Here is a 14,790-nt window from a genome sequence, read left to right as displayed (position 1 = left end):
TGCAAAAAATAAAAAACACAAAGGTGATCAAATACCATTTTAAAAAAAGCTCTATTTGTGGGAGAAAAGTCAAAATTTTTATTTGGGTACAGCGTTGCACGACCGCGCAATTGTTAGTTAAAGTAACGCAGTGCCGTATCGCAAAACAATGGCCTGGTCATGAAGGGGGTAAAATCCTGATCACTCCCCCAGAGTAGTACAATGTTACGAGGGTAAAATTATATTGTTCTGGTCACTAGTAATGCTGATCGCTGCCATTTGTAGTAAAAAAAAATTTTTTTTCAAATTCCAGTATATGCCCCATAGTTTGTAGACGCTATATCTTTTGTGCAAACCAATCAATATACACTTATTGGGATTTTTTTTTTTTTTTTTTTTACCAAAAATACGTAGCAGAATACATATTGGCTTAAATTCATGAAGAAATTAGATTTTTACATTTTTTTTTATTGGATGTGATTTATAGCAGAAAGTCAAAAATATTATTATTATTTTTTTTTTTTAATTGTCAGTCTTTTTTTGTTTATAGCGGAAAAAATAAACACAAAAGGTGATCAAATACCATAAAAAAAAGCTCTATTTGTGGGGAAAAAGTCATCAATTATATTTAGGTACAGCGTTGCATGACCGCGCAATTGTCAGTTAAAGTATTGCAGTGCTGTATCGCCAAAAAATGGCCTGGTCATGAAGGGGGTAAAATCCTGATTACTCCCCCAGAGTAGTACAATGTTACTAGGGTAATATTATATTGTGCTGGTCACTAGTAATGCTAATTGCTGCCATTACTAGTAAAAAATAAAATAAAAAAAAAATAAAAAATTCCAGTATATGTCCCATAGTTTGTAGATGCTATAACTTTTGCGCAAACCAATCAATATACGTTTATTGGGATTTTTTTCATTCACCAAAAATATGTAGTAGAATACATATTGGCCTAAATTTATGAAGAAATTAGATTTTTTTAAATTTTTTTTATTGGATGTGATTTATAGCAGAAAGTAAAAAATATTGTTTTTTTTGTTTTGTTTTTTTCAAAATTGTCAGTCTTTTTTTGTTTATAGCGCAAAAAAAAACAAAAAAACACAGAGGTGATCAAATACCCTAAAAAAAAGTTCTATTTGTGGGGAAGAAGTCATAAATTATATTTGGGTAGAGCCTTGCATGACCGCGCAATTGTCAGTTAAAGTAACGCAGTGCCGTATCACAAAAAAAAGGCCTGGTCATGAAGGGGGGTAAATCTTCAAGAGGTCAAGTGGTTACCGCACCATGCACATATTGGGGCTTCTTCAAACTAGCAGTAGGAGGGCAGAAAAACCTTGTGATTGAGTTGCAGTATTACTACCCCCCCAACAGTTCCCCCTTCCCCCCCCCCTTCCCTCCAACCTGCGTTTGGATCGCTCTTTAGAAAGCATTTGACATTGGGGTTGATTTATTAACTGGTTCCCGACCATGTCACGCAGATATACTGCGGCACAATGGCTCTCCTGGGCGAAATCCTGTACAGGTGCATCCTACCCTTTTTCAGCCACCAGAGGGCGCAGGCCACCAGAGGGCGCGTGCATGATTACCGCTGGCCATGCGTGATCGCATGCACAAGCACCAGCACGGGGATTTTTTGTGTGTGAACACACAAATCCCTGTTCTTTCAGAGGAGAGGAGCCATATTGTTTGTTCCTACTAAGTAGGAAAAACTATATGTCTCCTCTCCTAGTCACTCCCATCCCCACACAGTTAGAACACACTGAGGGAACACACAATTAACCCCTTGAGCGCCCCCTAGTGTTAACCCCTTCCCCGCCAGTGACATTTAAACAGTAATCAGTGCATTTTTATAGCTGTATAAATGCCAATGATCCCAAAAAAGCGTTAAAAGTCTCCAAACTGTCCGTCTCAATGTCGCAGTACCGCTAAAAATCGCATATCCCCGCCATTACTTGTAAAAAATAAATAAAAATGCCGTAAATATTTCCCATAGTTTGCAAACGCTATAACTTTTCCGCAAACCAATCAATATACGTTTATTGAGATTTTTTAACAAAAATAAATATGTAGAAGAATATATATTGGCCTAAACTGAAGAAGAAGTTTTTTTTTTTAAATTTGGAGATATTTATTATAGCAAAAAGTAAAAAATATATATTTTTTTTTCAAAATTGTCGCTCATTTTTTGTTCATAGCACAAAAAAAAGAAAAAAGAATTTCGGTACCGTTTGGGCACCACGTCGCACGACAGTGCAATTGTCAGTTAAAGCGGTGCGGTGCCAAATTGTAAAAAATTGCTCTGGTCAGGAAGGGGGTAAAATCTTCCAGGGCTGAAGCGGTTAAAGGCAAATAGGCTGTGCACTCTGCAAGAGCAGTTGCTCCAGAGCTTTGCAAAATGAGGTAAAGCTTCACTTTGCAAAAAATACCCAATCACAGTAAAGGAAAATAAAATAAAATAAAACAGCATTTTTGCTTGCAGATGATTGGATGATAGAAGAGCTTCTCCTCATTTACTAAGCTCTGGAGCAACTGCAAAACTTTGCAAAGTGCACAGTCTGTTTGCTTTTAGTAAATCAACCCCATTGGATTGCCTCCTCACAGCCTGCTTTAACCCCTTTGGACCCAGCACTAGCATGCTACAACTGCATGCATTGCACGCAGATGCGGGGTGGTTGCAGTGAAGCTCTCATAGGCGTGCGCACAGGGTGCGCCGGGGGTGCCAGGGCACACCCTAATCACCCAGTGTGGTGCAGATTCCCCCTGAAAGTTCACAAAAATCCCCTAATGGGGCTCCTAAAAAAAAGAAAAAGAAAATAATAATTTTTTTTTTTTCCACTCCATCTTATTTTGTGCCGGGGTTGTATGTTAGGTGTGTGATGTTTTTGTATATTGTATGAAAAAGTAATAATAAAGAATGATCTGTTTAAAAAAATAAAAAAAATAAAAAAGAAAGGGGGAAAAAATACGACTGACACCAATCTCTGGCCTACTGACACCACCTATTGCTCTTCTGACACTGAAACCTTTTTGGAAGAATAATAGGAGGAACAACGGACCAAGGCCTTACCACGACAACAGAAATCATTATCAACAAAGAGAGAACAGAGGACCATATAATGATAATAGAGGGCGTCCTCATGACATACAAGCACCAAGGGGAAGAAGCCCCTATAGACAACAGGAAAGAAGAGAAGGGGAATACCAGAATCCTCCCCCTCAAACACCATACCGTACATACGAAAGAAGCCCGATCCCAACATATAATTACTATGCACCCTTGGAGCAAAGATGGGAAGACGACAGAGCGGACAGACATAGGCAATCCGATATGGAATATGAGAGGTCTTTTTTAGAGAGGAGCCGCGAGAACGACCCATCAAGGAGGAACGAGAATCTGCGAAACCAAAGAAGAACACCAGAAAGAGAGGATGTAGAGGGGGGAAGAGATCACAAAAGAAAAAGAGAGTGAAGGGCGAAGGTATTTTTAACCTCAGCGGACAACCCCTCTCTCATGAAGAAATAGGGGTTCTCGATAAAGGCCTAAAATATGCACCCACAAAAAACCTCGACAAATTTCAAACTTATATCGGAATCCAGAAATTTGTGAGGAAATTAAATATTAAAAAATACTTGATCAGCAACCCATGTAAACCGAAGACCACAAGATCGATTGATGAAATGACGCACAGCACTTTAAGAAATAGATCAATTTTTAACCCAGTAACTAAAGACAATAAATACATAGAAGTTTTTAAACGTATCGTTCTTGAGGAGGTGAAAGAACTGAAAATCAAGAAGCGTGATGAACCAAAACATATTAGAAGCGGCATCCGGAAACTAACAAAAAGGAAAGACCTGGTCATACGACCAGCGGATAAAGGTGGAGGTATTGTAATACTGTCTAAAGACCAATATAACACAAGTATGAATGTTCTACTTGAAGATAATGACACATACGTCCGACTGTTGAGCAATCCAGTCTTTAAATGCAGGAAAGCACTTGAACAAGTGGTACATTTGGGCCTAAAGAAGGATATACTCAACAAGAAAGAAGCCAAATATCTAATACCCGAGTCATGTAGAACACCAATTATCTATTTTCTGCCAAAAATCCACAAAGACAAAGAAAATCCACCCCCCAGACCAATAGTGAATGGTATTGACTCTTTGACAGCGAGAATGGGGCAATATATTGACTATTACCTACAGCCGGCCGTACAGAAGACACGGTCATATCTGAGAGACACCAAGCACATATTGCAAATTATAGATGACATTCCAAAAGACGAGGGACCTTGGTGGTTAGCTACAGCGGATGTAGCCTCACTCTACACAATAATCTTACACTACCAAGCCTGTGAGGCAGCCAAGTGGGGATTACGGAAATATACAGACCTACTGTGCCCCAGAGAAAATTCCTTATAAAATGTCTCGATTTTTGCTTGAAAAACAGCTACTTCTGGTATAATAAAAATTATTATCATCAAAAAACGGGTGTAGCCATGGGGGCAAAATTTGCCCCGAGCGTCGCAGGCCTTTTTATGGCACAATGGGAGGAACAGGAAATATTTAACAATCCCCCAAATGAATTACACACATACCAAAGATACATCGATGATGTTATCATACTGTGGAAGGGTGAACGACCAAGACTGATCACCTTTTTGGAGAAGCTAAATATGAACAAGAAGAACATAAAACTATCGTGGGAGATAAGCAATGAATCTATCACTTTTTTAGATCTGAAAATAATACAAGACAATAAAAAACTTATCACAAAAACACACTTCAAGGGTGTAGACCGCAATAGTTACCTACCATTAGAAAGCTGCCACCATAAGGATTGGCTATATAACATACCAAAAGGCCAACTTATGCGCCTGAGACGCAATTGCACACAAGAAGACCACTTTCAGGAACAAGCTAAAAACATGAAACAAAAATTCATAGAAAAAGGCTATGAGGAAGAATTTATCAACAAGAAAATATCAGAAGTAGCAAGCCTAAATCGTAAAGACCTTATAAAAAACAAATCCCATAACGAGACATCACAAGATAATGTTCCGATCATTTTGGACTTTAATGTACAGTTCAAACAGGTGGAAAAAATCATCAAACACAACTGGGAAATATTACGCTCAGATATATGTCTAAAAGACATTCTGCCCACTCGTCCAAAATTTGTATATAGGCGAGCCCCTACTATTAGGGACAAAATAGTAAAAAATATCCCAGATCCACCAAGTAGGGGACTCACCTTCTTTACGGGAAAAGGATTTTTTCCCTGCAAGCGATGCTATGCATGCACTAAGACAAAATGCCCTAATGAGAAGAGAAAAGAGTTCACTTCCACTAGCACAGGCAACAGCTATGACATTAAAGAGTTTATATGTTGCAATACCATCGGGGTGGTATATGCATTGGAGTGCAGCTGTGGACTTCAGTATGTGGGCCGCACAAAAAGACCACTGAAAGTACGTGTCAAAGAACACATAAAGAACATACTAAAGGGATTCGATAAACACAGTTTATCCAGGCACTTTGCGTTACACCACAATAAAGATCCCTCCCAACTCAAATTCTGGGGCATTGAGCCCTATGTTAAACATTGGAGAGGAGGGCACAAAGTAAGGACCCTCAGCCAAATCGAGTCCAAATGGATATTTACACTAGATACATTCACGCCAAAGGGACTCAATGTGGAATTTGACCTAAACTGCTTCATTAGCGACTTTTAATCACCTCTCAAGTTTGAACGATTTTTTAGACTTGTCTAAAATTTTTCTGTAAAACTCCATACATTTTTCACATATATCCTATTCATTTTAGAGTTTACTATTTATATATCTTTTCTTAGTTACCCCGACCCCTCCCCCTTTTTTTCCTAGATGACCCCGACCCTAGGGTCATATTATATGTATATAATCACCGAGGGACATTTAAGCACAACAAATAACATGCATGAGGCACATACATATGTACGAGCACCGTGGTGGGTGTAGACATATACAGGTATTTTATTGATATATTTTTAACTTTTGTGGTTTTGCAATATACATGTTTATTAAAAACTGAAACTCTGAACGTCATTTCCGGCAGCAATGGGAATTACTTCCCTCGTCTTCTATTTTATCCAAATAAATTTCAATTTTAATTTTATATATACTTGTTTTAATGTAATCCCCAATTTGGAAAACCTACCACCCGGATTAAACTATCATCTCCTTACGCCCATAAATAGTAAGGCCTTGCAAATTATTTCAATTTAAATATATCCGTTATTTTAAACAAACACATTTTTTATAAATAAATAAATTAATATTTCTATAATTTTATGCATATTTTAACATTTATATTGTCTCCCGTATTTATATTTATTATTTTTGGTTTTAAAGACATAGATTTATTTCATTTTTTAAGGTTTAGCATCAGTGATTGCCTATTACATATGGCACACACTATCTTTTTCTATGTAGTTATATTGTTCACTCCAAACTTGCCAATTATATAGAAAGGCCATCGTTCCTTAATCAGCGATTGCCCTTTTAATTTATAGCCTACACTGTATATGGTATATACATTCGTTCGTTCCTAATCACAATCAGGCACTTTGATTACTGGGGAGGCGGTGACACCCACACAGTGACGCCCCGCTGGTGGATTCAGCTGAGGACACCTCCCAAAAAATGGCCATATATCGATCTCTGGATATACATTGTAGTAAACAGACTATAACAACCAAAAATATGGCCGCTTAGACCTCCGGCGACAATTTTAACAGCAAAATGGCCGCCGACATAGAAACATGCTGTAACAACCTAAAAGATGGCCGCCGGCATACTTCCGGCGACAATGTAACCCGCAAAATGGCCGCCGGGATACTTCCGGGTCTTCCCCAAAATGGCCACCGTATTAGCAATCATTGTCTCTATTTAAGGACACTTCCCTGTACACTAGTCATCCCCTGATGAAGTCACGTGACCGTGACGAACACGCGTCGGGACGCTACCGGAAGTGACGCAATCGAGCTCGAGGCTCGTTTATACCTTGCAAAATAGCACTATATGTTTGTGAGTATTTTATTCAGTATTTAAATAAATTCAAACTTTGTTCAAACCTACTTCACTATGGGGCTCCCCTCTTCCTTATCTGCTTAACCCTCACATAAATCTACCGCTGAGGCAATCCAACAACCCCCCCCCCATGCTGAGTATCGCTGAGCGTCTATTTGAGGAGATCAACACAGCGCAATAGGCAGGAGACTTCAGGTCTTTGGGGCCACAAGAATAGGACCTCGAGGGATAAGGATTACCAGGAACCCTGAGGATACATATGTCAAACGCTGTTACCTTACAGCTGTAAGGTAAGGGGACATCCATACCCTGAGCACACAGGACAACGTGGGATATAGTTACCATCACCAGCACAATCACCGATCGCATTGTTATCTTATAGTGCACAAAAAATCTAATACCAGCACCATATGCGTTTCTGTTGCATGCGATTTTGGATATAATCGCCACCAGCTGTTGCACATCTTGAATGGACACTAACCTGATATATGTGATTGTGCAACCCCTTTAACTATATTTATTGGTTGATATAGTTTTAAATCACTGTGCACATTCACTGCGATTTTATTTTATTTTTATTTTTTTAAGAGATTTTATCTCTTTGTTTTTTTTTACACGTTTTATCCTTTGTTTTATGTCGCACGTTTATATAAGTTAACCGCACCCACACGATCCAGCATATGGTATAAAGACATTTATACGCATTTATCTACAATAATTCTTGGCACTGGCACTGGATGCGATTTCTTAGTCACTATTAAGTTCTTTTTACATAATCCTGTTTTTTAGTGACTTTTTGTATGTATATTGGTTTTTATTTTATGGTGTAGTAGACAGTTTTATAGTTTTATTCAACGTTAGGCACTGACACTGTTTATGCGATTTTCTGCTAACCGCATCAAGAATCACTATTTTATTTTTGATTATTTATGTATTATGATATTCACATTGTGACGTAGAGGACACTTACACAGATTTATTCACATTTTAGCATCATTTTTTATGTCACTTTGCCAATTCTGGCCTCCTATATATCACCCTTTCTAGTCTGGGTGACAGCACACCTATTTTTTTAATTACTGTGATACGGACATAATCTATTACATTTTTAAGTTAATATCTACCTATCCAGTATTGCGCAACACTACTTTCCATATATTTTCTCTTCTGACACTGTTCGTCTATATACACATGTGCACACACACACACACACACACACACACATAAGTGTTTGAGCTTTGGGGGTGCACACCCCAATGCAATAGGCTGTGCACACCTATGGCAGCCCTATTGACTTGAACGGGTCGCACTTAGCGAGCGCAATGCCCGCCAAAAGTGGCAGGGGGGTACAATTTCTGCCCGCAGCTGCAAGGCAAAGCATTGAAGCCATGGCATGTGTACAGTCCCTCCCCTCCCCCCCACCCCACACCACCCGTTGCCTCTGCAGTGAAAAGGGGAGCAGTTAGAGGGCAGTCAAACAGCCGCTCAACTGAGGGGTTTTACTGCCCCTCAACCGCCAGTGTGAATGAGCCCTTAGTGCATTGCAGTACTATTCATTTAGAATGGCACCCTAACGTAGCGCGCGTTTCAGCACACAACAAAGCATTATGGGTGCAAAAAAAATGCGTCAGGATCTAATTTTTTGTGGGTCGAGGTGCGATTACAATGAATGAACATTACCTAATGCTTTGCACCTCAATGCACAAAAACATGCACGGCGCTGCGCATTGCGATGAGTGGATGGGCCCTAAAGCCTCGTACACACGACCGGATTTTCCGCCAACAAAACCGTGGAATTTTGTCTGAAGGGTGTTGTCCCAAACTTGTCTTGCATACACACGGCCACACAATTGTTGGCCAACAAATACAAACATAGTAACGTACTATGTGGTTTTTCAGCTCTTTAGCGCCACCCTTTGGGCTCCTTCTGCTAATTCCATGTTAGTAGAAGTTTGGTGAGTGTTGATTTGCAGTTTTCTTTTTTTTTTCACGCTTTTCATTTAGCGATTTTCACTTCGCATTTTTCATTGTGCGCTTTTCAGTTTGTTTCTGAACGGCCGTCTGTCAACTAGACATGTTGCGGAATCGGAGGAGATAACGTGTTATTTATTATTGGCCTTGGAGTTATTGCTTGGACATTATTTTTTTGGTTGAATAATAATGATTTGATTTGGTATATTTTCTATATTTTTGGATGCATAGAATGCACTTTTTGGTTAAAGCGGGGTTCCACCCTAAAGTGGAACCTCCGCTGATTGGAACCCTCCCCCCCTCCGGTGTCACAATTGGCACCTTTCAGGGGGGAGGGGGATGGAGATACCTGTCAAAGACAGGTATTTACACCCACTTCCGGGCATAGACTTCCATGGGAGTCTACGCCATTTCCTGTCCTGCCGCGCTGTCTGCTGGGACACACACGGGTCTCAGAGACAGCGCGGACAATTCCTATTGCGCTGCGCGACTCGCGCATGCGCAGTAGGGAACCGGGAAGTGAAGCCGATTCGCTTCACTTCCTGATTCCCTCACCTAGAATGGTGGCGGCAGCAGCCGAGGGCCGAGCGATCGATCTGCCTCGGCTGCCAGCATCGCTGGAACCCGGGACAGGTGAGTGTCCATTTATTAAAAGTCAGCAGCTGTAGTATTTATAGCTGCTGGCTTCTAATATTTTTTTTGTAGGTGGAATCCCTCTTTAAGTTCTGTTGGCAGATAACATGTCTAATTTTATTTGTTTTCTTTTTTTAATGCACAATAAAAAAAATTGTGTAGAATAATATGTTGCTATGTGTTTTACTTTTACTTCCAATCACAGTTGGGGAGTCGGCAGTTACATTTAAAAAAATACAATGTAACATTAACAAGGAGCACCAACATAGTTGTATCTTTGTTCTTAATAATATTATTCTTGATATCACTAGAAAAAAAAAAGCATTTGAAAATTAATTTGCAATAACTCCATCAGTATCACCAGCAAAGCAGCTTCATTATTATCCCATTAAAGAAGAAGAGAATTGTGCGCTGCATTTCCAGATTTCATAATTTGCCGCGTCGCCAATGTTAATCCTCCATTACGAACGCAAGTTTACAAGACCGACCGCTTCCAGCTCGTCCTTGCTTCCGAGCATGCGTGTTTGTACTTTGGACTTTTGTCCGATGGACTTGTGTACACGCGCTCGGAAGATACGACAACACACATTTGTTTGTGGAAACTTTGAAAACCCTACGGTCCAACATTTGTCCGATGGAGCGTACACACGGTCGGATTTACCGACAACAGCCTGACATCGAAAATCCGATCGCGTGTACAGGGCTTGAGTGTATATGTGGTGTAGAGAGCTGGTCGGCATTACGGACCCTCTCAGCCTATCCATGTGACAAGGTGCCCCCCCCTCCCCCTTCTGTCAGCTTCAATAAACTATTTGACACACATGGGAAAAGCTGACAGCGTTAGTGACAGATGCCTATTAGTATAAAGCATAGCAGGCTCCCCTCCTGGGGGTATTAAAGGTAACTGGATACTAAACATTGATAAAATGACCACGCACACGGCTCTAACAGTTGCTCTATGGCTATACAGAGCCAACATTTCACCGATGATTTACTACAATGTTATAAGTATACCCTTCACTGCTGGCCAAGGCGCTGCGCCACACCACAGGGAGAGCTATAAGAGCCACATACAACGTGACCCTCACCGGCCTGAAATACTGACAGCTCTGCAAACACCGACAACACAACCGCTCTGTGTAAAATAATCCATCTCTGACTATTTCCTTCTGATATAGATTTTCCCTGACCCCGAATGGGGGGAAGGGGGGGTGAAAAAACTCCTTTACTAAATGAGCCCCTCAGGAAAAATAAGAGAGGGGTTCTATAGGAAGAGTGAGGGGGGATCTAGAAGAGGGAAGAGGGGGTCTATAGGAGGGGTGAGAGGGGGTTCTAGAGGAGCAAAAAGAGGGGGCTCTATAGGAGGAATTGGGCCTGTTGGAGGAAGGGGATTCTATGGGAGGAGAGGGGGAGATCTATATGAGGACAGGGGGTTCTAAAGGAGGAGAGGGGGAGTTCTATAGGAAGAGGGGGTTCTGTAGGAGGAGGGTGGGGGTTCTAAAGAAGGATGGGGGTTCTATGAAGGAGAGGCAGGTTCTATAGGAAGAGGGGGTTCTATAGAAGGAGAAGGGGTTCTGTAGGTGATGAGGGGGATTTTAAAGAAGGAAGGGAGTTTATAGGAGGAGAAGGGGGTTCTATAGGAGGGAGGGTCTTTAATAGGAGAGGGGGGTTCTAAAGCAGGAAGGGTGTCCTATAGGGGGAGAAGGGGGTTCTAAAAAAGGAAGGGGATCCTATAGGAGGAGAGGGGGGTTCTATAGGAGGAAGGGGGTTCCATAGATGGAGAGGGGGGTTCTATAGGGGGAGGGGGTTCTATAAGAGGAGAGTGGGGTTCTATAGGAGGATAGGGGGGGTTCTAAAGGAGGATGGGGTTCTATAGAAGGAGAGGGTGGTTCTATATGAGGAGAGGAGGGTTCTAAAGGAGAAAGGAGTTCTATAGGAGGATAGAGGGGTTCTAAAGGAGGAAGGGAGTTCTATACTGTAGATGGAGAGAGGGTTCTATAGTTAGAGATGGGGGTTCTATAGGAGGAAGAGGGTTCTATAGGAAGAGAGGTGGAGTTCTATAGGAGGAGATGGGGGTTCTATAGTTAGAGATGGGGGTTCTATAGGAGGAAGAGGGTTCTATAGGAAGAGACGGGGAGTTCTATAGGAGGAAATGGGGGTTCTATAGTTAGAGATGGGGGTTCTGTAGGAGGAAGAGGGTTCTATAGGAAGATAGGGGGAGTTCTATAGGAGGAGATGGGGGTTCTATAGTTAGAGATGGGGGTTTTATAGGAGGAAGAGGGTTCTATAGGAAGAGAGGGGGAGTTCTATAGGAGGAGATGGGGGTTCTATAGTTAGAGATGGGGGTTTTATAGGGCGAAGAGGGTTGTATAGGAATAGAGGGGGAGTTCTATAGGAGGAGACTGGGATTCTATAGGAGGAGATAGGGGTTATATAGGAGGAAGAGGGTTCTATATGAGGATTGGGGGGGGGGTTCTAAATTAAGGATGATCTATTGGTGGAGGTGCATGTGATTCTATAGGAGGAGAGGGGGGTTCTAAAGGAGGGAGGGGTTCTATAGGAGGAGAGAGGGGTTCTAAATGAGGAAGGGAGTTCTATAGATGGAGAGAGGGTTCTGTAGGAAGAGATGGGGGAGTTCTATAAGAGGAGATGGGTGATTCCATAGGAGGAGATGGGAGTCTATAGGAGTAAGAGGGGTCTATAGGAGGAGAGGGGGATTCTAAATTAGGAAGGGGGATCTATTGGGGGGTGTTTGGGTAATTCTATATAAGGAGAGGGGGGTTCTAAAGGAAGAAGGGGTTCTATAGGTGGATAGGGGGTTCAATATGAGAAGAGGGGGATTCTCATGGGGCAGAGGGGGCAAAGAAGAGTGAGAGTACAAATACCTGTATAGAGGAACATGACACATATGTATGATCTGTATATATCCTTTACTCCAATAATGTCCTGGGACTCGCCGATCAGAACTCTCTAACAGCCCCAACATCATCCACTCCAATGCTTCCTCCAGCATTGCTACAATATATCCGGCACTATGAGAAAGGGAAACAGAGAAAAGAAGGGACAGGACCCGACATAAGGCTCTCCAGAAAACGGACACTTTTTATTTGAGTTGTAATAAAGTTTGAACAGAAAATAAATAGTATTAGTTATACAGGGATGACAGTCTGCTGAATGTTTTTTTTTTTTTTTTTTTAATCAGTTTTCTTTCTTTCTTTCTTTCTTTCTTTCTTTCTTTCTTTCTTTCTTTCTTTCTTTCTTTCTTTCTTTCTTTCTTTTCTTTCTTTCTTACCAACAACCTTTACTTCAATAGTCAACCCCACAGAGATAGAGAAAGGGGAAAAATAACACTTTTGTGTCTGGAAATGAAACAAAAGTTAAAAATAATGATGATGATAATAATAATAATAATAACAACACAAATTATTATTATTGTTCTGGTTTTATTAAGTAGTTATCTTTATTCATTAATATTGCAGGAAGATATACAGATGCTATAACAACATTACATGATTTATTTTTATTTATTAGGTAAATAAGGCGAATAAACTCTGAATAAAATATATTTCTAGAACTGGTGGATAATTTAATCCAAGATGTCATTTAATATTTGTCTCCCCAGCATTATAATCAATGCCATTGTTTTTTTAAGTAAGCAATCATACCTTTATATAAGGACAATATAGACATGAAGCTTTGCAGTGCATGCTGGGAGTTCTACGAAGAATATCCATACCTCCCAACTTTTTGTAGATGGGAACGAGGGACACCTATTAGCAACTATTAGCAAAAAGTTTATAGGCATAGGACACCCCCCCTGCCACGCCCCTTTTAAAGGAGAATTATACCAAAAATATGATTAGTTAACCCCACAAGTGCTTTTTTTTTTAATTTTTTTTTTTTTTTACCACTACTATTCCTTTATATTGAATTTTGAAATGTACAAATGCAGCAATTTAGGAATTAGATGAAAGGTTTAGCACTGGGAAACACTTTTTGAAAGATAAAACTTTTTTTAATACAACTATATAGATCAGACCAAAATTAGAGACAAATGAGGAGGAAAGAGGGACAGAGGGACTTTATTCCAAATCAGGCACAGTCCCTCAATATCAGGGATAGTTGGGAGCTATGAATATGGTACACACCTAAACACCAACTCTCGGCTGGCCACAAAAACGAAATATGCCCACCCCCCAGAACATGCAGAAAATAATGGTGATTTTCCAGGGGATGATTTAACAAAGAGGACTACCTACCTTAATCCACAGTCCAGCAGTCTTCCATCATGCAGGTTCCAGTAATGATGACCGGTCCCCTCAAAGCCACTCTCCTCCAGTCGTGTCATTGCCCCCTCTTGTCATCAACAAGAATCAGTAGAATCAGTGGCCACCAAAGTGAATTTTCAATTTGCAAAGGTAAGTAGTCAACTGTCCCAGCCTCTGCAAAGGCCACCTCTTATTCAGGGTAGGGGTATCTGTTGACTTCCTTCCATAATACTCTGCTCAGCCTAAGCAATTAGCTTCTTGGTCATATACACTATATTGTCAAAAGTATTGGGGCGCCTGCCTTTACACACACATGTACTTTAATGGCATCCCGGTCTTACTCCATAGGGTTCAATATTGAGTTGGCCCTCCCTTTGCAGCTATAACAGCTTCAACTCTTCTGGGAAGGCCGTCCACAAGGTTTAATAGTGTGTCTATGGGAATGTTTGACCATTCTTCCAGAAGTGCATTTGTGAGGTCAGGTTATACTTTTATCAGGGTTACATTCAAAAAAACTTTTTTCCCTTTTTTTTTCATAATTATAAATGATTTTGATTTATTTACATTCAAAAAAAACTTTTTTTCCCTTTTCATTTTTTTTAATAATTATAAATGATTTTAATTTATTTTTTATAATTATTATTATTTTTTTTTATCCCTCTTTTCATTTTTGTATATTGGCCCTTTAAGTCTGGAACCCACAGTGACCACAGAACTAAACTTTTTGCAGGGATTAAGTAAGCCCCATACAATTGATATACGAGCCTTCCGCCCTCCATGTCATCTTATTCCACAGTAACTCTAATTTTAATAAGGTGATTTATTTTTTATAAGCTATTTCCCCATGACTACTGGCTATGGCT

The 14,790-nt window shown here is 40.4% G+C and overlaps 1 long non-coding RNA gene across 2 annotated transcripts in view; it reads right to left on the bottom strand.

Moving 5' to 3' along the window:
• Positions 1-14,790, bottom strand: part of LOC143926645 (uncharacterized) — a 228,711-nt gene that overhangs the window by 158,803 nt on the left and 55,118 nt on the right. For both annotated transcript variants that reach the window (XR_013262110.1, XR_013262109.1), the window contains exon 2: positions 12,545-12,691. This is a non-coding gene — a long non-coding RNA (uncharacterized LOC143926645). The remainder of the gene's footprint in view (positions 1-12,544; positions 12,692-14,790) is intronic.

The sequence above is a fragment of the Lithobates pipiens genome, unplaced genomic scaffold (assembly GCF_037356315.1).
Source record: "Lithobates pipiens isolate NorthernLeopardFrog02 unplaced genomic scaffold, aLitPip1_a1.2 Scaffold_23, whole genome shotgun sequence".
NCBI lineage: Eukaryota > Metazoa > Chordata > Amphibia > Anura > Ranidae > Lithobates > Lithobates pipiens.
This window is presented reverse-complemented; position numbering and strand designations above follow the sequence as displayed.